This window comes from Lissotriton helveticus, chromosome 4_1 (assembly GCF_964261635.1).
Source record: "Lissotriton helveticus chromosome 4_1, aLisHel1.1, whole genome shotgun sequence".
NCBI lineage: Eukaryota > Metazoa > Chordata > Amphibia > Caudata > Salamandridae > Lissotriton > Lissotriton helveticus.
This window is the reverse complement of record NC_136063.1, coordinates 1137532519-1137556288: the sequence shown is the minus strand read 5'-3', so window position 1 is coordinate 1137556288 and position 23770 is coordinate 1137532519.

The window sequence follows — 23770 nt, the reverse complement described above, 5'->3', positions numbered from 1 at the left end:
AGGTTTCACAGAAAGTCCCAGTATTTACAGTCAAGCACTTAAAAGACAACTAGACAATATTCACATGCCAACTGACACTGCCCTGCTCCAGTATGTCGATGATCTACTGATCACAGCCCGTTCTGAACGTGACTGCGAGCGTGCGTCACTTACAGTCCTGTATTTCCTAGCCGAGATGGGGCACAAGGTGTCCCCTTCAAAGCTTCAATTCTGTGTCCAGCAAGTGATCTATTTAGGCCACTTACTGTCCATGAGGGGTAGGCAGTTGACACCTGACCGTATCCAGTTAATAGCGAGTCTTCCTCAGCCCAAGACCCAGAAAGAGGTACGTGCTTTTATCGGCCTCACTTCTTATTGCAGACAATGGATTCCCCAGTATGCATTTCTAGCCAAGCCACTGATACAGTTAACGACACAGGAGGCAGCCGTATCGAATGTCCTCCCTTGGACATCTGAACATACACTTGCTTTCAATGAATTAAAGAAAGCCTTATGTCAAGCTCCTGTTCTAGCTACACCGAACTACAGTAAGCCTTTTACACTTTTTGTTACAGAACGTGAAGGTACAGCATTATCTGTCCTCACACAAGATCAAGCAGGACAATACAAGCCTTGTGCTTATTTTTCGAGCACACTAGATCCAGTAGCCCAGGCTCTGCCTGCGTGCCTCAAGTCAGTTGCAGCCACCGCACTAGCTATCAGACAAAGTGATTCCATAGTGTTAGGGCACTCCCTGACAGTACAAGTACCACACTCCGTGGAAGTTCTTTTAAACCGAACACAGACCCAGCACTTGACAATTGCACGTTTAACAGGTTATGAATTGACACTGTTCCAGCCACACATAGAAATCAGACGCTGCAACGTTCTAAATCCTGCTACACTGTTACCGTCAGTTACTTCAAATCCTGCCACACATGACTGTGTGGAAGTTGTTAATACTATGACAAAGCCAAGACAAGACCTGACAGATATTCCATTACCAGATCCTGACCTGACACTTTATGTGGATGGTTCATGTATGAGAACAAGTACAGGAGAACTAGTAGCCGCGTATGCAGTGACTACTGACACTGAAGTTATAGAGACACACCGTATTGATACTCTGTCCGCTCAAGCAGCAGAGCTAGTCACTCTGACCCAAGCCTGCATACGTGCCAAGAACCTGAAAGTTAATATTTACACAGATTCACGTTATGCATTCGGAGTCGTACATGACTTTGGAGTGCTCTGGCAAGAAAGAGGTTTTATGACTTCTCATGGAACCAAGATTCAGCATGGTCTCCTTATTCAAGCTCTGTTAGATGCAATACATTTACCGACAGCTATCGCTATCATGAAGTGCAAAGCACATACGAAAGTCACTGACATCATTTCCCAAGGTAATGATCTAGCAGATCAAACAGCCAAGCTCACAGCCCAGACTCCAGACATTCCAGTTAACATGACACTGACACACACTCCAGATCCGACTACATGTATGACAGTTAAGGACCCCACTCAAGATGTCATAGACATACAGTCACATGCTACTCCCGATGAAATCAAGAAATGGTCCGAACAAGGAGGGGTCCAGACAGATCAAGGATGGTTGACGAAGGGAAAAGCCACATGGTTTCTCCCCGACTCAATGGTTCAAGTCATTATTAATACCGCACATAGTCCTGCACATTTAGGAGAAAAAGCCATGTTAGACAGTATCCAGAACATTTGGTTCAACAAGCATTTACGAGCTGCAGCCAAGCAGAAAGTCCGTACCTGTATGATATGTTGTCAGTTCAATCCAGGTAAAAGTGTCCCGGTGGAACAAGGGGGATTCCAGCCTCCTGACCACCCTTTTGAAGTCCTCCAGATGGATTACATTCAGATGGAGCGATGTCGAGGTTTCAAGTATGTCCTTGTAGTTGTATGCGCTTTGTCCAGGTGGACAGAGGCATATCCAGTCCCAGATTACACAGCCGCGACCACTGCCAAGCAGTTGGTTCGTGAATTCTTCCCTCGTTATGGACTCCCTAGGGTCGTGTATTCAGACAACGGCCAGCCATTCTCATCAGAGATAATGAAGCATGTTTCCCTTCTGTTAGGGTACCAGTGGAAGTTTCATTGTGTACGCCATCCTGAAGCAGCAGGTCTCGTAGAGAGACATAATCAGACCCTGAAAATCCGCATCGCCAAAGTCTGTAAAGAGAAAGGTGTAGACTGGCTAGTAGCTCTGCCAGTCGCCCTATTCTATATGCGCATGGTCGCACATTCCAGATCAGGTCTGTCCCCTTACGAGGTCGTATTCGGCCGCCCCCCTAACATGTGGGGTACACCTAGACCCCGAAGTATTACCGATGTTTCCAGTAATATGCTGACAGATTACCTAGCTTCCTTGATGTCTGCCCTACACTCTTGTCGTTCACAGGTTGCCGCCGCATTTCCAGACAATACCGAGGTGAAACCGCATGAAACCGTTCCAGGATGCCTGGTCCTCGTCCGCAATTTTGATCGTTCAAGTCCGCTGGAGCCTCGTTGGAAAGAGCCGAAGCAAGTCCTTCTGACCACCCGTACGGCCGTGAAGTTGGAGGGCCGTAAGGGGTGGGTCCATCTGTCTCACGTCAAGAAGTTCCATGGAATCAAACCTAAAACTTTTGCCAAGGACTGCATTTTACCTAAAGACTGTCAAAATACTATTCTCAAGGACTGTCCCGCTAAAGACATTGATATCAAACCTCCCCTGTTAGAGAAAACTCCGCAGCAGGAGTATAAGTTGAAACTCCGGTCTAGTAAAATAAGTCAGCCAGTTTAATTGTCTAAGTCCTCCCCTAGGTGAAACGGTTAGACAGGTTTCTGACATGTATGAGATAGACCCCCATAGTGAGAGAGTTAGTCAAAACTCTATCAGATGTATCGTTATTTTATGTTTTCTTCTATTTTTGAGTTTGATGGTTACCTGCACAAGTTATGCATTGCATTTATGTTTTTCAATTTCCCATGTAAATATGTCTTCTAATGCTACAGTAGAACACACATTTAGTGATCTGCCTCCTCACGAGTTATCCTATCGTCTTGCTATGAGAAATAATACCTTCATCCGTATGTTGCACTATTCACACCAGACCAGCAATGCCACTAATTGTTGGGTGTGTGGTCGACTCCCCCCTTTTCAGACACCGAAGGGAGTTCTGCCACTCTTTCCTTATCCATTTTCACATAATGGTTCGTGTGGAGCATGGTCCACGTTAACGTCATCCTCAACAGATATGTCCCTTCTGAACAGTACATGTTTTCCAGACAAGCAAGGTCTCACCCATAGAACCGGGTTAGATCTAGAAAATGAAGTTTATAATTTGGGTAATTATTCTTCGAATTTTATGGTCCTGAATGTTCAGTCTGATACTACTCCAGATTTACCTGCAATTTCAGTACTACCAGTCAAAGGCGAATTATGTGTCCGAAAGAATGGTTCCGCACATGTAGGACATAGTGATTGTACTACTATTGTCAAGTATAGTGACAGTGGGAAATCTATTTTCAAAGCCTCACGTCATTCATATTTTGTTTGTGGTCAGACCGCATATGTTCGTCTGCCCCTCGATTGGGATGGAACCTGTTACATTGCCTTCCTACTGCCACCAGTTTTCCTAGCCCCATCCGATTATCATAGAAACACACATCTAGTACACATTAGACATAGAAGGGAGATCGAGTCCCCGATTGTCGATCAAACTGAAACTGCTCTAGAACAATATCAAGATTTTAATAAAGGATTCTTCTTCTTTTTAGGCCCTGTCCAGAATAGTAAGCTAATCCGTAGGTTAACCAGAACCCTTGAAGCAGTAGTGAATGAGACTACTTCTGCTCTAGGTAACTTAACCGAAGAGCAATCTGCTATGAGATTTGTAGTTTTGCAAAATCGTCTCGTCCTTGACGTCATACTGGCCGATAGGGGCGGGGCATGTAGAGTCATCGGATCTAGTTGCTGCATTTTCCTTCCTAATAACGCGCCGTCTGTTTATTCAGCTATAACCAGACTTCATAAAATTGCCCATCAGTTACACCAGAATCCAGGCACCTGGACATGGTCCGGTTGGCTCTGGAGTATAATTTCTGCCTGGGGATGGAAAGTATTGTCATTCCTAGGTATAGCAGTAATGATCATATTCAGTTGCTGCCTCTGTTTACAATGTGGCCCTGCGATTTGCGGCATTTGTGCTACATCCTGTATTCCTAGTCTAAGTCCTAGTCCTAAGCCCCGCTCTAGATCCCGTTCCAAGACAATTCGAGACGAGCAAATGATACTGTATGAAATGATAGATGGTATCATGAATATTGATGTTTCCTGATGGAAACGTAGTGACAAGGAGGGAATGTGGAAAAGTAAATTTTGCCATGTTCTGTGTCCCTACGTGTTCCCCATCTTAAGTTATATGTGCATGATCAATATGCATATGTATTCCCTTATGATCGATTAAAGACGCAATTCCAGTTGTGTCCATCTCTAGTATGCTAGTTTCCAATTCTCGTGAAAGCTACGAGTATTAGACCTATGTAAAGTCATGTTGCCACGTTTCACAGTGTGCACGTTAAATTCAGTAAAAGTCCCCGTTTCTAGGCCTCAAAAGGGCCCGGACACCAGATTCAGCTCCTGTCTCCTGAACCCTCGCTGAGGAGCGATACAGCCCCCACCTGTATCCCTGACCCTTCACTTACTTCCTGCCTCACAGTGCCTGGCTCGGACTGGCTCTGCCTGCCAGTCTGCCAAGAGTATGTTATGATTCTAGTTATCAGTCCAGCTCTCCTTCTCTGCATTCCTCAGCTACTGAATCGCATCAATAGTTTCAGTCATCGTCTAGCCTTTACGTCTCGATGTAAGAGAAATACTGTATTAATGGTCATTTAATATTCCTCAACACACACTACATGTAGAATAATGCATGCACCAGTCTTAGTGTCTGTTAGCCTTTGCCCTGATAACTTTTGGATTCTATCAACATGTTCTCTAAACATCAGATACTAGATAATGTTTAGGTACATGTCGCTCTGACTCTCCAGACTTTCGTCTCCTCTTCTAGTGCAGAAGTCATAGCCCCCAGCTTCTCCCTGGTAACACGTCATTGCCAGTTTGCGCGCACCTCTAGGTCAGAGGTCCCAGCTCCTTAGGTAGCCCCCTCCATGTTTCCGCCCCATTTATGACATATTCTGTTACGTTTGTATCACATGTCTATGTACACGCCTCTTGTCACACCTACTTTCTGCCTTATCTTTCGCGACTGCTACAAACCCCTCCCACTGCTACGCCTACTGTATGTACTGTAATGCAATTGTTTTAGTATATATATGTTGTACATTGTTATTAAAGTTAGCGCGCTCATCCCAGATCCTGCCCCGGCAGCTGCCGGGCCCTGCCATCCCATTCCCGTGCAGGTTGTCCTGTTGCTGTCCTTTATGCCTGATTAAAACCTGCAAACTCTAGCTACCTCGAATCTTGACTCTTATTTATTGAGCTATCTGTTATTGTATATCCAGTCAAAAATAGAGGTATTATTTATTTATTTACCACAGTGAGGCACCACAAACATCATTGGACAAAGATGGGGACTTCAACCTTCTCCCATGGAGCAATTTCCGCTAACATTTGTCTGTGCCACTTGGCCCATTTCTCATTGGACCCGTGTTTAGGATCATGCCACCGCCCTTTTCACCTGGTTCTGCCCCCTTTTTGAATGCCCTCCTGTTGATCAAATCCATTGGTGGACTGCTGGTGTGGCCTACCTTCCCTAATGGCAATGTGGACCTCTTCCTCACTGAAACACTCTCTTTTATTTATTTAAAGAGTTTTATATAGCACTGGCTAGACCCGGAGGTATTAGAGCGCTTTACATGAGAATTAACAATGTAACATAAAAAGTTCAACAATTACACAATAAATCCCCCCCAAAAAATATGCAATACAATTAGGAGAGGAGATAAAGGAGAGAGAAAAGTAGTGGAGGGGGCAGGGGAGGTGAGAAAGGGAGGATAAGGGAAGAGACAGTACAGAGAGATGGAAAGAAGTCTGTCTAAAGACCGACTGGGTAGGTGAAGACCAAGGAGGGAATCCACAGCCCATCTCACCTATAGCTAAACCAGGTAGCTCCATCGGGCATCATACAAAAAAGTTCAGTCTTAGTACATTGAGAGAGGGGAGAAGGAGAGCCATAAATAGAGGGAGGATGTGGGAGGAGACGACAGGAGGGACGAAAGGAAGTGCAACAATGTGGTTTAACAGTAAAATAGAAAAAGAACAGCAATTACACATTGCATCAAACAATCAGCAATACATTAGGAGAGGGGAGAAAGGAGAGCGAAAAAAAGTGGTGAGTAGGTGAGGTGAGAACGTGAGGATAGGGGAAGAGACAACTGTAGAGACGAGAGGAAGCCTGTCTAAAGACCGACTGGGTAGGTGATGACCAAGGAGGGAATCCACGGTCCATCTCCCTTATAGCTAAACCAGGTATCTCCATCGGGCATCAGACAAAGTAGTTCGGTGTCGAGGGAAGAGGTTCGCAGAAAAACAGGATGGGAGGGAGATCCGGCAGAAAGACGAAGGAGAGTCTGCCCGAAGACCGGCTGGGTAGGTGACAGTCGAGGCGGAAGTCCCTAAACCCAACTCCTCTACAGCTATCCGGTAGCTCCACCGGGCTTTGGTCAAATAGCTAGGTCTCAATGGGAAACATTTAAATAACATGAAGGGCAGAATAACTGGAGCGTAGGGGGGAGGGAACAGGGAAGGTGAGAAAGGGAGGATGGGGGAAGAGACAAGAAGGGGAGACGAAAATAAATCTGCCGACTGGGTAGGTGACGACCAAGGAGGGAATCCACGGCCCATCTCCCCTATAGCTAAACCAGGTAGCTCCATCGGGCATCAGACAAAATAGTTCAGCATGGCACAGGACATGTCTCCCCCTTTAACTCTGTCTGGACATCCCCTGGCTCTCAAACAATGTTGGGGTTGTTGCTGCAAGGAATGGTACTTGCAAATTGCTCAGTTAAACACTTTAATATAAAAGCACCTACATGAACCCATGTGTTGTACTTATTTTGCAGGTACGACTAACTAGACAATGGTGGATGTGTGAATACAAAACACACTTCTCAGCATCTGAAGGAAATTGCACCACGATCCCTATCACATGGTCTGTTTGGACACAGCCAAGCATCAAGTACCTCCACTGCCATGGCATCAATTTGAAAGTCTTCTTGAACTACTGAACTTCCTGGCATTACAATAGCCATCAGTAACTAGAAGGACAGTTAATAATTCCAACCAATTATGCATTTGAATACATGCACAAATTGTGTCCTGTGAGGCATATGAGCAACTAATACATTCCCAGACATCCACAGATAACTTGCTCAGTAATCATGACAATATAATAATGCACACATGTCAGCCCATTAAAGATATCACATATTTACTATATTAATACATGCAATGAGAACAACAAGATACCAATGGCCAGAGTCTTTATTATTTGGTATCATAGCTATGCCACTGAAGGATATGTAAGCTCCATATTACCCCCTAGATGTCTGTAAGCATCACCTGCAACTATTAGCAATGTGGTTCCTGTGTTCAATGATGTATGGTGTAGTAAGGCACTCTGGCCCACACATGGTCAATGTGTTACTCTGTCCCTGAGAGCCCTCACATGCAATGAGTGTGAGTATAACCACACATGACATAAACTTTACTATATACACACATCAAATATTAGGAGCTAGGTCACAGAACCATGGAACAAACTACACATGCCCAGGGGAAGAGGAATTGTGTGACCAATGTTCATCTAACCTAGAAGATGGTTGCATAAAATCACAAGCAAGAAGTGCCACACTTAGCAAGTTATCGATGACAAGTATGATTGGAGTTTCTGGCCAGGTGGGGCCACTCCAATAGATACTAGTCACCAATTAAAACTGATGTAATAGTAAAATGGTGCAAGGGTGAGTGCGTAAGTGGCAGGCACCAGTGTGTGTCCCAAAATAGCAATCAATGGTAACTATTGGTTGAGAAATTCATCCGTACAATACATGTAGCATAAAGGTACACACACAGTAGGTGACTACCTGTTTTGGGCAGTGCATCCATTCACACAAAGAGTCCCACTTACAGCGGGCAAAGATTGTTGAAGATCCCTTGAGGTGCTGCATTGCAAATTTGCCTGACTCTTGTACATAGGCATCTCAAAGTTGCACATATCTACAAACACAGCAGGGAATTCCTACATCATGTGCTCAAATTAACATAACCTAATATGACAACTCCTCCGCAGTAAAACACCAAGCATTCGTGAAAGCCGAAAACATTATGTCCAATCAAAGAAATGTAAAGTCCCTATGAATAAAAACAACTACCCTACACTAACTACTGTTAAGTAAACTAAACTAAGCCTTACCTAACTTAAACTATCCTATCCTACACTAACTTAACTCTATCTTAGCATAGCTAATCTCATCTTAACCTATGCTACACATATACTACAACAGACATGTTAGGCATCAACCCCCACCCCCTTTAACACACATAGTCACACATTCAAAACCTCAACTACACCTATAAATAAACTACATACACATCAAATCCTAAACAAAGATATTTTTGGGGGTATTTCTGTTCTTTCTTTCTTTATTTTTTCTTAAAGCCTAAACATTTCCCCCTACCCACTAAGTACTCATAAAAATGTAAAAACTAAAACCTATTACAAAATATATAAAAATCTAAAAGCTACCTTAAATAAACATACCCTATCTAAAACCTACCTAAAATACTATGCAAAATACTAAACTGTCCAAAAAAACAAATGTTCACATCAGCTGTGCAAGCTATCTATTCAATAGCCGTCTTGAGGTTTGTCAACCGGGTTTCCTGCTGGTGATGCTTCTCAAGGACAGTGCCCACTTTTCTGTTGACTTTTTTTAGTTTCTGCATAACGATGTATTGGAACCCTTAGTCCCGAGAAGGTGGGCTCCTGGCCTATGTGGGCTGACAGGGGCTGCTGAGGAAGTGGGCGGAGCTACACGTAGGGGTGGCTGTGTATCAGTGACGTACCAAAACTTGAGGGGGCCCCCTTCAAAGTACATGGAGGGGCCCCCCCTTGCTCTGGACCCAGTCAGGAGCTCTCAGGCCAGGGCCAGACTGGGAACCCAAAGCAGCCCTGGCATAGTTTGTCAGAGCAGTCCCTCTATGCTCTATAGTACGTAGTAAGCAGCTTGACTCTTGCAAGTGGGCTTGGGGAGTGGTTCTCCCTTAATAATGTTTTTTTAAATGGCAAAAGTGGTGCAAAAGTTTTGCATTATACAACATATTCTTCATTGTATATTCAAATGTATTAACTTTTAAAACATAGTAAATTATGACCTTACAGTGCACCGGGATATCCAGTCATACCCACGTTCTTACAGGAAACATAGAAAATAGACCAGAGAAGCACCACTAAATCAGTATCTCTTTCTTTTGCACGTTCTCCATCAAAGGTCACTGCTTTGTCTGTAATGTTTGGCACCTGAGGGCAGAATGTGGGTGGTAGACAGAAGCCACATGGAAGAATGGCTCATTTTGGTCTCGAGGTTCCGACCAAGAAGACCCAGAGCAATCAACAGCTGTCCGATCTAGCTGCTGTGCCGGAGCTGGTCAAGCCCCTTCACCCAACTGAAAGCAGGATATCAGGAGAAAGGAAACAGGCCAGGCTGAGCCGACCTCCCATCAAGCCTCATTTGGAAAGCAGCCTGTGCAACTGGGGGTTGCCAGACACTGTAAACATCCCGATAGAAGCAACGCTTTCCCACCACCTCTCTCTGAGAAGAGAAATACAGAACCACGAAAGAGGAAGAATATAAAGAGGTTCTGGGTCTACTCCCTGCTCAGGTGAAAATATGCCTCAGAGGAGCTGGCACTACCCACCAAGTTTGTGGCGATGCAACTGTAAAACTTCTGGATGGTGCCCTTCACCTATGCAAGGGAGCTGGCTGTATAAACCTTCTTGTGCCCACCCCTTCCCTCTTGTGTCTTAGTGCACTTAAGGAGATCTATATCTGCCTGCAGCACTCTTTAAATCAGCAATGGTATGACGTATCACAGCCCGATGTCAATAAAATTCATTTTACTAATGTGCTCCTTACTAGTATGACCACATTATCAATACTTTCAGCCAGTGTAAAACTAGATCATAAATATACCCACCCACACTTTCTATCAATGACATGGGAAGTACTGGCAATGTGGGGTCAAGAACACACACATACTGGAGAAGTATCTCTTTCTAATAAATATCACAGTCAATGGTGGCTTGCGTATTTGAACTGACATGTTACTAACTTGGTAGCAAACCATAGTATCCTTAGTCATTTGTTCCCAAAATAGCTACATTGTGTATTTTGTAATCCTTAGCACATTAGCAAGGACAAGAACCACTTCAAGACTGTGTTATGACGGAAAGGCAGACATTGCGCTGTACAAACTACAGGGACATACAAGGTAGGTCCAGGAGAGCCAGGGCCTTGCCAATTTTTTAGGATTTCCAAATAGAAGACATCAACATAAAATGATTCTAAATTGCATTTCTTTACATAGCGCATGGATAGCTGATTATCTTGAATTGATCCGGTTCTCCTGGACCTATGTTGGACACCCCTGAGAGACTCAACGTTTGCATTTCTTTCCGAGGAGGCACAGAAAGAAAAAGTAGTAAGAGTAGCTTTGTATGTCAAGTAGCTGCTGAATTTTAACAAGTGTAGATTTTAGAGCTGACAGTTCTAAAAGCAAATTGCCTACAGTGCTAAATGACCAACCATGGACAGACGCACTGATAACCCAGGCTAAAAAGATCATAGTAATTTGAAAAACCGGTCTGCACCAGGGCAGTGCAGCCCAAGCCGATAAAAAAGTAATTAGTGGAGGTGGCAGCCTACACAAAAGTTAGTGGAAAGTGCTGGAGGTGCTTTTCTGCCTGCAGATGCACTCTTTTTGTGTAATCTAAGTATATTTGTTCATTTCAGAGTCAAAGAGAGGGGGGAGATCTATCTTGAACAACGTTCCAAAGGTTTTTAATTTTTTTATTTAATCAAAATAATGTCCACAGTTTTGTTAAGAAAATATTGTTCCTGCAGATAACAATTAGCAAAGGTGCTGAGGGCATGTTGTGTGGACAGGCAGGAGAGCAGAGTCGCAGAAACTTGTCATGTACAGGTAGACTGGCTCACAGGAGTCAGCTCCTTAACACTGAGCAGTCAACACTGGGGTGGCACTTGGTTATAGTGCGGCTGGGTCTCGGATTAAGGCTCGTGGTCTCATACTGTACAGAAGTGCAGAAGCAGGGGCCTCTACCCCAAGTTCATCCTCCACCTTAGCTATAGAATATACAGTTAGATGATCCAGCCAGTGCCAGATCAGTGAAAAGATGTAGCAGACAGACTCTCACCACTACAAGCACACATCAATGGCTGAAATAGCAAATACATCCAACTCATACAGTGCATGTTGCAGTCATTGAGTAGTGGTTTCATCGGAATCTGTATTCAGCTTAATATCATGGCCTATGACACAGTAATGTTACTCAAAAAGTAAAACATACTAAGACGATTTTCTTCAAACTGCTGCCCTTTGCAGCAAGTCTCTTTTATTATCCTGAGAGGCATGAAGTCTTTATGGAAGAAGCATGCATGCCAACAGCTGCAAAAACATGAGACGCCGGCCGACATTGTGTGGCCTCCGCCAAACAATGATGTACATATTAGCATGTTTTTTTGTTGTTGTTTTTTTTTGAAAGTCTGAATTTATTAAACACCACTTAAATCTTGATTTATTACCTCATTTATGCATGCATACCCTCAATGTACTTATGTATCTATATATTTATTACTTTACTCTTACTGTAAAAAAACTTTGAGTCTCTCCAATGCACTACCCTATGCTTCACCCTATACCTCTCTCAATATATTGTCTACCTCCACTCTGACTCATCCCAAACCTCATTCTACTACTATGATATCCTTTTTTTTAAACATCTTTTTATTAAACAAAAAGACATTACACAACTCAAAACTGACCAGAGCGCATTGAGCAACTGCAAATATACACATAGCGAACATAGACCTCCATATTAGACAGATAAAGCAAAATATAAAGAATGGGCTTAAGCGTCTTCCGAATCCACACTGACAGGATCCACCGCAGGTGGTGTACAGATGTCCCCACGGTAAGCGTTCCAGACTCCCCAGATCTTACCCCACTTGCGGGGCCGCCCCCTAGACACATACACCGACCTCTCCCGGAACATACGCCAGTCGAGGTCCTCCATCCTCTTCCCAACTTGAGGCGCCCGTACAGCACCCCAGAGTTGTGCAATATTACGCTTGGCTTTCGCGTAAGCAAGAGTGACCCAGAGTTTGCCGTGGCTCGAAAGGTCGGAGGGCTCCCAAACATTCAGCAAACATTGACGCGCCTCCAACTCGATCCGCACACCCCACACTTCACTCATCTTCAAGTGTATCCTCGTCCAAAAATCACAGACCTTCTCACACTCCCACAGAATATGTAGGAACGTTCCAGGCCTACCACACCCTCTTCGACAATCTGCAGACACAGCCAAACCCATCCTCAACAATCCAGGCCCCCTGGTGTAGGAGCGGTGCAGAATCCTAAATTGGACCAATCGAAGTCTCATTGGGACCGCCACTATTCTAGGGGATGACACCGCCTCCCTCCAATCTTCCTCATCCAGAACTAATCCATCTGCAACCCACTGTTCCCTAAGCTTCACCAGGGGATCCTCAGTATGATTAATCAGTTTACTGTAGGTCAACGATATTGCTCTGGTAGGCATGTGACCATCCAGCAGTCGGTCCTCTAGCGGGGAGGCTACCGGAGGCTTCTCACCATGGGGGATTACTGCACGTAAAGCATGACTAATCTGAAGGTACCGAAACAGTTCAGTATCATGCAGCTGGTACTTGGCCTGCAACTCCTCAAATGTCAACACCCTATCCTTACCCCACACATCTCGCACCTGCGTAATTCCGATCAAATCCCAACGGTCAAACCCTTTCGTTTTCCACAGAGTCCCCAACTTCTCAGAGCTCCACAAAGGTGTAGCCAGTGTTATACGCCCCGCCCATTTAAGGGCCCTGTTAGCCTCATGCCATACCCTCGTCGCTGTCGATGGAGGACCCACCAAAGGGAAACAACTACATTTCGCATATAACACTCTAGTATACTCTCCCCCGGGCACTTGGCCACGGTCCATCGCGAAGCCCGGATCTACCGGCGATCCATAAATTGCTTGATTAATAGGCACCAACTTGGACACCCAATAGTATTTCCTAATGTTAGGCAGACTGATACCCCCGTCGTACCAAGGTGACATCAAATTTGACAATGCAATACGCGGCCTCTCCTCCCACAGAAGGCCACGCTGCAAAGATTCGATCTCGTTAAAATACGACAGGGGCACCGGATCGAAGGAATTCTGCAGAGCATAAAAAAAGCGCGGGAGGGACATCATCTTAAAGAGGACCGCACGGCCCAACAAGGAGAGTGGTAATGCTTTCCACCTTGCAACGTCACCACGCAGTCTGGCCAGCGGAGGTAACAAATTCAAACTGAAGCGTACCTTGGGATCCCTCGATATCTGGATACCCAAATACCGAAAACTGACCAATTCCAGCTTCACCGGACAATTCACTGGCACCCTAGGTGGATCACCACTTAACACAAAGAGGACCGACTTTCCCCAATTAATAGCGAAGCCCGAGTACCTCCCAAAAATCGCAAGGATATCCATAAAGACCACTGCGTGGGGAGGTCAAATACAACGGAATGTCATCAGCATATAACGAGATCTTATCCACCTATTCCGAAGTCCAACGCAATACTCTAATCGAACGGTCCCATCGTACCCAGGCCGCAAGCGGCTCCAGGGCCAGGGCGAACAAGAGTGGTGAGAGAGGGCAACCCTGTCGAGTGCCCCTCCCAAGTGAAAAGTTGCGGGACCTATGGTTGTTTACGACTACACGAGACAGGGGGGCTGCGTAGAGAAGGCGAACCCAACCGATAAATTCGGGGCCAAACCCCAACTTCTCCAGGACCGCAAAAAGGTACGGCCATTCCACTTGATCAAAGGCCATAGTGGCATCCAGGGACAACAACACGCCGGTTCATAGATGCGGGACGCACCCGCCACCACCCCATGGAGCCGAGGGAGATTAAGGGCGGTGTTCCGACGCGGCATAAAACCAGACTGGTCCGGATGCACCAGAGTCGTGATAACCTTCACTAGACGGGCGGCAAACAATTTGGCTAGCACCTTAGGCTCTACGTTCAAAAGGGAAATCGGGCGATACGACGAGCAATCCAGACGCGGTTTAGCCTCCTTGTAAATGACCACAATGTTCGCGAGGCGTTGATCATACGGTAACTCGCCACGGTCTCTGCTTTCAAGGTACATGTCTTTTAGGTACGGGGCCAAGCGGCTGGCATGTTGCTTAAACAATTCAATGGGGAGACCGTTCGGACCGGAAGCCCTACCGGAGCGAACCCCCCTTAATGGCCATTGCCACCTCATCATTCGTGAGGGCAGAATCCAAGAATTCCCTATGCTCGACAGATAGAACCGACATCGGGATGTCCCGAATCATGTCGGCATTCTTCTCCTCCGTAAAGTCCCCTGCCGAGGTATAGACCTCCTCAAAATACCGGGCAAATGCATCCACAATCAACTGAGGATCTGACTACACCGCACGCGCAATACGCAGTTCCGGCACCAGCCGAGACCACCAATCACCCTTTTCCAACCAAGCTATCAACTTCCCGGCCTTGTCACCATGTTCATATATTCTACTCTGCGTAGTAGCGTGCTGAGTCTTTGCTCTGACACGTGTCAGGGTCCTGTACTCATCCCGGAGCAACCCGAGGCGGTGCCTCGCCCCAGGGTCACTCCCCAAGGAGACAGCGGTTTCAAAGACCAATAACTCCGCCTCCACTCTATCTATTTTCGCCCTGCTCTTCTTCTTCTGCCCAGATACTAGGAAGAGAACCTCCCCCCTTGCAACAGTTTTATTCGCTTCCCACAGGGAGCACTTCGACGTAACCGACCCCTCATTCTCCTGAAAAAAACGATCCGTGACACGCACAAGTTCCTTCCCGACAGCAGGGTCCTTCAGGCGCCATGCATTAATTGGTGCAACCCTACCAACATCACCCTGTCCCATCTGCAATCGAAGCCAAATCAGTGAGTGATCAGACACTCCCCGAGCAAAATGAGTCACTTCCTGAATAAAGGCCGCCTGAGACGCCGGTAATAAAACATGGTCTATCCTAGAAAGTGAGTGGTGCGCCGCAGAGGCGTGTGTATAACCCACATCACTGGGATGCCGGAGTCGCCACCCATCCACCAAACCCGACGCGGCGACAAGATCCGCCAGCCATCTACGGGAAGGCAAAAGAACACGGGGGGGGATTCCTGTCTAGCTCACCATGTATTACTGCGTTGAAGTCCCCGCCCAGTACCATTGTTCCAACAGGCAGAGTGAGGAACACCCGGCCCAAATCGCGGAAAGTATCCACCTGTAACGCTGGGGGGACATAGATAGACAGAAATGTGACAGTCCTACCCTCCCAAAGCCCCGATATTCCAACATATCGGCCTCTATTGTCAGACCAAGTCGACTGGATAGTGGGAGGAAAGGAGTTTTTCACCAAGATCCCTACTCCTCTAGAGCCAGAAGTAAAGCCAGCATGAGCCACTAATTTGTAGCCCCCTCTGTGAAGCGCCATACATCGTTTACCCATGAGATGGGTTTCCTGCAGCAACACCACATCTGGCGAGTGCCTTCTAATAAGTTGATTCACCATAGAGCGCTTGTTCTTATCGCCCGAGTCATTCACGTTCCAGCTGAGGATGGAAAACCCCAAAACCAACCTGCAACCCTGCATGTAGCCTACGCTCATCCCCAACTCGCAGTGTGCCTGTCACCCCAACTAACTACAAATATCTAAAAGTAGAAAAACGGGGGAGAACCTTACAACAGGTCGCCCGGCCCCACCAGCCCACACCAACCACAATCCCCACCACCCAGTAAAGTGCAAAAAAAAGAGTCACAGACAAAAAATGGTCCAAGGGGGGAAAAAAGGACAACCCCAACCAGTCCCACAACGCCACCATTAATGTTAGTTCGACTCAGACACGACGACTAGTCACTGATCTTCACCATCAGTCCAAGCCTGACCCCCGGAGTCCGAACCCTCGACCCGATCCAGCCAGTCCGCGGCAACCTCAGGATTATCGAAAAACCAAGTCTTTCCGTCATGTTCAATCCGAAGACGAGCCGGAAACATCATCGAGTACTTCATATCCCGGTCTCTCAACCGCCGTTTGATGGACATAAAGCTTTGCCGTTCTTTCTGTACCATCTGGGTGAAGTCCGGGAAGAACAACAGCGAAGAGTTCTCATAGGCCAGCGGGCCCGAGGATCTTGCCGTTTGCAGGATGGCATCCCGGTCCCGATAGTTCAGGACCCGGGCAATTATAGGACGAGGAGGCGCCCCTGTCTTCGGACGACCTCCGGGAACTCTATGGGGCCTCTCCACCGTAAAAAAGTTACTGAGGCCCTTAGGCTTAAGATGTTGCAGAATGAGCTCCTCGACAAAGAGGTCTGGAGTCAACCCCTCCGACCTCTTCGGCACTCCTAGTATGCGGATGTTATTGTGGCACGCCCGTCCCTCATATTCATCGAGCTTTCGGTCAAATTGAGTCCGGGCCGCCTTAAGATCTCGCACCTCCTTCTGCAACTCCGACACATCCTCGATGAGACTCGTCGTCTTGACTTCCAAGTTTTTAACTTTCTCCGTCGTTTTAGTAAGGTCGGCCCTTATAAGACCCACTTCAATCGACACCGAGTCCAGTTTAGTGTCCATCTTACCCAAGGAAGATTGGATCCGAGTGATCGCTGCCACCAAGTCTTTCAAAGTGGGATCTTCCCCGACAGTATCGCCATCTCTGCTCCCCGTCAGGGTACGTTTAGTATCAACTGGGGACCCCTTGGAGATGGCGTACTTGTCCATTTTGTTAGTCTGGACCTGCCGAGTATTCTTCTCCGATTTTGTCTGAGGCTTCTCAGGGTCTCCTCTCTACGCCATTGCCACCGCCAGATCAGAAGAAACCCACCACTACGAAAGCGGGTCTAGGCAGTTTCCTCAGCAATGTGACCTTAGACCTGGATAGGTAGACCCAGGGCGCTCCAGTCGTGGTCCTCCCGCTATAAACCAAGTTCCGACCGGCCACTTCCGATCCCAGAGGCCGATGTTGTCGCACTCCACTGCGGTAAGCGCCACACTCGGGGTCTCGGCATCCACACTCGTAGGCCCCAAAGTTTCGAACGACGATAGTCTGTCGCCGAAGCAGCCAATCGAACCAGAATTTCACCTAGTGACTCAGGTGCTGGTCCCCCACCCGATGGTAGGGACAGGGTTCAGGATAATGTGCCGAATGGCTGGTCAGGATGTGGCGGCCGGTGGAGCCGATGCTCAAGCGGCCATCTTGGTCGCTGATGTGGCTCCTCCCCCACATATTAGCATGTTTAATTTATATTTCAAGGAGGAAATCAGCAGGTGATTAAGCTGCATCTGAATTCTCCCTGGCCTTAAAAGTGTGCTAGTAATGCTTATCCGGTCTAACTCGGTACAGATGCGCGCTAAACTCCTCCATATAAATAACTGGGACTGCTAACATTTTGCTGTTATGATGACACAGGGCCCTGCCGTCCTGGTGCTCAACCTTGCCTTGCAGTGCGTGCCCATTTACTAAGCCCGCTACAAGACCTTCTACTGCGGCAGCCTACTAAACACCTTTCATCCTGCAAATCCAACAAGCACAATGACCTTTCACAGGGTCAGACTGGCGCTCTGCTCCGGTACAGGTTGTGCCATGTGCTATCGTGAGTGGGCGCAGACCGACGTTGTCTTTCTTTTATTTCCGTGATGACTGACTTGGAAATAAAAGAGGGACAATGGCGTTTAGTTTAACCCCAGTGCTGCTACTTCTAAAGCTGGCATTTAGGCCGCGCCAAACACCTTTGATGGGTTGGGTGGCCTGATGTAATATAGATTCCCAAAAGGAAACTCGCTCCGTAACAAAACCGGCCCCAGGGAAACCCCAGGTACTGCCAGTCTAGGCCTGTCTCAGGGCAAGAGCATGCTGCACATGCACAGTGCCAGAGGTGGGCCCCTAGAGCTCGGAGCCTGCCGTGCTGTATGGGCTAATATAACGCCCCTGCCATTAAGCACAGTGACAGTTAACTGGCACACTCATTTATTCCGCAACCCTCCAGACACCAATTAGATGAGTCAAGGAACTAATACAAGGGAATAGAGTGGAGGGGGGGGAGACAAAAATGAACAATCAAGGTAACATAATGAAAGATGTATTGCAGTGCATGAGTTAGAATCATAGTTAGACCAAACACATTCATAAAGAGGAGGCTGCTGTAAGAGAGGTGGAGAGAGTGATCGTCATTGACGAGAAACAATACAGGAGGAAAGAAGCAGATAGAAAATAAGAGCAGTCAAACAGCGATAGACAGCAGGCCATAATGGATGTATAAGAGGAAAGAGAGACTGAAAGAGGATGCAAGATGATACAGTCAAAGAAAGAGAAAGAAAAGGAGATCGAGAGGACAGTCATAACAAAAAGTGGGTAGAGAGAGTCTGGGTAATAGAGGAGAACTCTTAAATAATGTGTATGAGAGAGAGTAAGTGAAAGAGTTAGGGATAAAGGGAGAGAAGACTACTTAGAATGTCAAGAATGTTGGCAAAGAGATAAAGGAATGAGTGCGAGAAACAGGTCAGAGAGCTAAGGGCAGAAAGGAGGGACATTTATGAAAAAGAGAAGAAAACAAGAAAGGAAAAAAACTGAGAAAGAAACAAAAGAGTTAGAAAGAGAATGGGGATATGGAGGGTTAAGAGTGACCATCTCTGAGCAGATGTTGTCTAGAGAGTAAGATTACCTGAAATGAGGGTCATTCACAGTGCATGAAGGGGACTATATGGAAGAATGAGGAACAGAAGAACAGGACATCATAGTAGAAGCTAGACAGAGGGGAGGAAAGAAAGCAGGATGAAAACTATACGTTAGGAGATAGCGGAGATCAAGTAACCCAAAGAATAAAAAATGAGGCAACCAACAGGGAAAAAGAGAGATATTGTGTTGGGCGTAGAAATTTGCAAGGTGATGGGAAGACACTAGGAATAAGTACATTTAATGCAGCGTGACTATTTTATTTTAAATGTTTGCTTTATTCTGAGTAGCAGAGCTGTGAGAGCTTTTACACAAGTTTTTAGTGCTTTCCTACAACTTGAAAAGCAAACATTTTAGGAAGTGCAGTACACTCATTTTAATGCAGTTTGAAAAACAGAAAAGCTGTCCCATCTTTTTCACCCAGCTTTCAATATTTATGAAGGAGCAATGCCCACTATTCAGTGGATCATTGGGATAGAGCTGCAGGCCAGGGCTTTGAGCCACAAGGCCACCTTGCCACAATACCTAGACACTGACAGTCTGAGCCGAGAGCGCCACTGCCAGAGTCACAGGATCCAAACCTGGCTTAGTTCTCATCTCCCTCCCAGAGCAACATGTGCAATCCACATATGTGGTAAATGATATTCTGCTTCAGGTTGGAAATCCTAATGCAGGTGCATTTACTTGGTCAGATCTCACTTTTGGGGGCGGGGCAGAACCTACCGCTGAAAAGCAGACCAAGCAATGCAAGGAGTCAATCATACCCAGATTCCACCCGCTATCAGGCATTGTTAAAACAGTTGCCTTTGTTCAGTACTTGTAGGGGCCCCAGTGGGGGATTCTGGAGTTTTTGTTAAGTCTGGTGTGACCAGGTGTTGAGGCATAATGAATGCTATGGTATCGGCCCAGTACCCCCAGGGCCTGTCAGTTACTCCATGCCTCCCTTTATTACATCACGGTAGAAAGGAAAGGGCTGTCGGTGGACTCGCCTGTTTGGGTGACCCCAGTTAGTCCAGCGCTAGCCTCACTACTTCTTTAACCCCCAGGAATCACAGCCCTTCAGCATCTGAAGGATGCCAACATGGCCGGGTGAAAGCCTGCTGCTCTGTGCTGCTTGCCACCTCTGTAGTCTGACTCCGATACTGGACTCTTACTGAGACTGCAGGCTGGATGTGGGAGGGTCCACAGACAATCACTGAATCCTGCTTTAGTCATCCATCCCGGCCTTCTGCAAGAGCCCTCCACCCTCTCCTGCAATTACAAACCCCCTGGCCTGGCTTCCTGTGGAATCAGTGGCTTCCTAAAATGTAACAATAAAGTGTTACTTAAATTTGTTCAGGGCAGTGTCAACTTATTGCACTCTGCACAAAGAAAAGAGCAAGTTGCTGTCTGCTGAATATCAGGGCAAGCAAGGTGCATGGCTGAGGGGTCCCAGGGCCTCCTGCAGGGGAGGGGTGGGCGGGGTAAGCTCCTTTGTGCGCACACACATTTACACACAGAGTTCTATCACCTGTCTCTCCCTCTCAGCATTGCTTCCTCCTTTGAACTTCCTTCTGACCTTTTTCTTTGCTGCTCTGACCACTGTTTCTTTCTCCACCCAAGGGCTCAGATTCACTGATAAATCCGGGGGTGCCTCTCATTCCAGGCCTCTGTACACCAGAAAGTAACAAAAGCTATAAATTGCAATTGTTTCTTTTTTATGTGGAGACCTTTCAGAACACAGCTACCTGCTCAAAGAAAGGCTGAAGCTAAACAGAACTGATGCATTGCTCAGGCCAGTGCTTCAGCACTCACTTCAGTGTGGGGCCGAGGGGGCCCCTTCAAGTGTAGGGAATCCTGCAGCTGCAAACTGTCTTATTACCTACCAGTAATCTTCATTACCCCGATTAGGGTCCTCCCCGTCCCAGTCCTAACAACGTGAGGCAGTCCTGCCTCCACCCAGCCAATCACAACGCCAGTATTTCCATAGTACATAAGCCCCACCCACCTACCGCCATGCCTGTTATCAACAAGACTCCGACACAAACACAGCGGGAGGTTGGGAGGGAAGAGGACTGGGACGGGTAGGACCCTAATCGGGGTAATGAAGATTACTGGTAAGTAATAAGACATTACCCCCTCATGGGTCCTCCCCGTCCCAGTCCTAACAACGTGAGGAACTCACAAGCAGAGAACCAATAAAGAAAACACGCAGGACACCAGGGATCCATGCAGAGTACAAAACTTTAATCAATAAAAGATCAATGAACAACAGCGTTCAAGACGCCAACAGAAAAACTGTCAGCAGAGGCATTAAAACATCAAGCCGATAACGTCGCACAAATGTGTGATGAGACTGCCAGGTGGCTGCCCTACAAATCTCCTGGATAGAGACCCCCGCCGCCTCAGCCCAGGAAGCAGACACAGAACGCATCGACCGACCCTGTACATGAGTCGGAGGAGGCAAATACAAAGACTTGTAAGATTGACAGACCGCCAAACAGAGCCACTGACTGATCGTGGAAGTGGAAACCTTCTTTCCTTTAGCCACACCCCCACAGGAGACAAACAGGACAGGAGAACTCCGGAACCCCAGGGAACGTTGGACGTAAATCTGGAGAGCCCTGCGAACATCCAAAGAAGGGGGAACAAGGGAATCCCCCTCAACAGGCAAATCAGGAAGAATCACCTCCTGCTGCAAATGAAAACTCGAAGAAACCTTAGGCATAAAAGCCGGATCAAGCTGCAAAACGACCCGATCCGGGAGGATCTGCAAATAGGGAAACGAAACGAGCAAGGCACCCAACTCACCCAACCTGCGAGCAGAGGTAATAGCCAACAGGAAAGCCACCTTAGCGGACAGCCACAACAAATCCGCCTCCATCAAAGGCTCAAAAGGGGGCAACTGCAGACCACACAAAACAGTAGGCAAATCCCAAGAAGGAGTGAGAACAGGAGAAGCCGGACGACTAAGCCGAAAGCTCCGAAGAAGCCGACTTAATTAAAGGGGCAACACCCTCCAAGGAGGCCCCAGGACCCCGACAAGCACGAACTGCTGCCGACTGAGCAAACAACGTGGAAGGGGAAAGGCCTTTCAAAAAACCATCCCGGAGAAACTCCAACACAGATGTAGGAGTGGAAACTGAAGAGGAGACAGACACAAAGGAAGCTGGACAAACCGACCCTCCGCCAGCATCAGCAGGAGAGGAAACCAAATGCGGCGAGGCCAGAAAGGAGCAATCAACAGGACCCAAACCTTCTCCCTTCGAATCTTCTGCAGCACCCTCGGGAGGAGGGGAATGGGAAGGAATGCATACAGAAGGCCCGAAGGCCAGGGAATCGAAAGAGCATCCACTGCCCAAGCCTGAGAACACAGCACCTCCGAACAAAACCGGGGCAGGAGAGAGTTGTGAGGGGATGCAAAATGATCGACCCAAGGAGTCCCAAACCGAAGGCAAAGGGACAGGAACAGAGGAAGAGAGAGATGGTACAGAACAGAATATGGAAGGTCGCGGCTCAAAGCGTCCGCATGAAAATTCAACCGTCCCGGAATTTCCACCGCCCTCAAGGCCAACAGATGAGATTCCGCCCAAGCACAAATCATGGAGGCCAACATGTTCAGAGACACGCACCTGGTTCCCCCCTGACGGTTCAAGTAACAACGAGCCACCTGGTTGTCGGTACGAACCAACAGATTCGCCCCCAGGAGAGGAACCTGAAAGAACTGCACCGCCTCCCAGACAGCCGCCAACTCCCGCCAGTTCGAGGAACGGGTGCTGTCCCCCTGAGACCACCGACCCTTGGCTTCCAAGGAGCCCAAAGTGACCCCCCAACCCCAGAGACTGGCATCCGTCATCAACAAAAGGGGAGGAGGAAGACAAAACCGCACCCCCTTCTCCAGGTTGGGAGTGCAAAGCCACCAGTCCAAGTCCTGAATTAGAGCAGGAGAGAGAGGAATCAGAGACTCGAAAGGAGATTCAATATGGGGCGGAAGGAACCATCGGGCTTTGGAACCAGAAAAAGACGGGAATAGAACCCCAGGCCCACTTCCTCCACTGGAACCGGCATCACCGCCCCTTTCTGGAACAACATGGTGACGCCGGACAACATGGCAGACCGCCGCACGAGGTCTCTTGACAACAGGGTAACCAGAAGACAATCCAGAGGGGGAGGGCCTCGGAAGGGAATCCGGTAACCCCAACTGATGATATCCAAGACCCATTGATCGGAGATCAGAGCTGACCAACGGTCCAGAAACAACGAGCCCCCACAACGGCATAGTCACTTTTGTCCAGCACCCGAGGGAGGCTGCGGGAGCTGCTGCTACTGTTGCTGCTGAGGCCGGGATTTATAATGGAACGCGGCCCCCCAACTAAGGGCCCGACCACGAAAGGGCTGAGAGGACAAAACCCCTGAAAAAAGACCTATTCTTAGGAGCAGGCTGAAAAGGCTTCAACAACTTCTTCTCCTCCGTAGAGCGCTGCACCATCGAATTCAAGGCATCCCCAAAGAGACGAGGACCCTCAAAAGGCAGTTTATGGACCAAAGACTTCTGAGCAGCATCAAGACACTGTGGTAAATAAATAATTAAATACCTGTTCTATTTTTCGGAATAATCAATAAACAGATAGCTCAATAAATAAGAGTCAGGATTCGAGGTATCTTGAGTTTTGCAGGTTTTAATAAAGCATAAGGGACAGGAACAGGACAACCTGCACGGGAAAAGGATGGCAGCTGCCGGGGGGCAGGAATGGGAC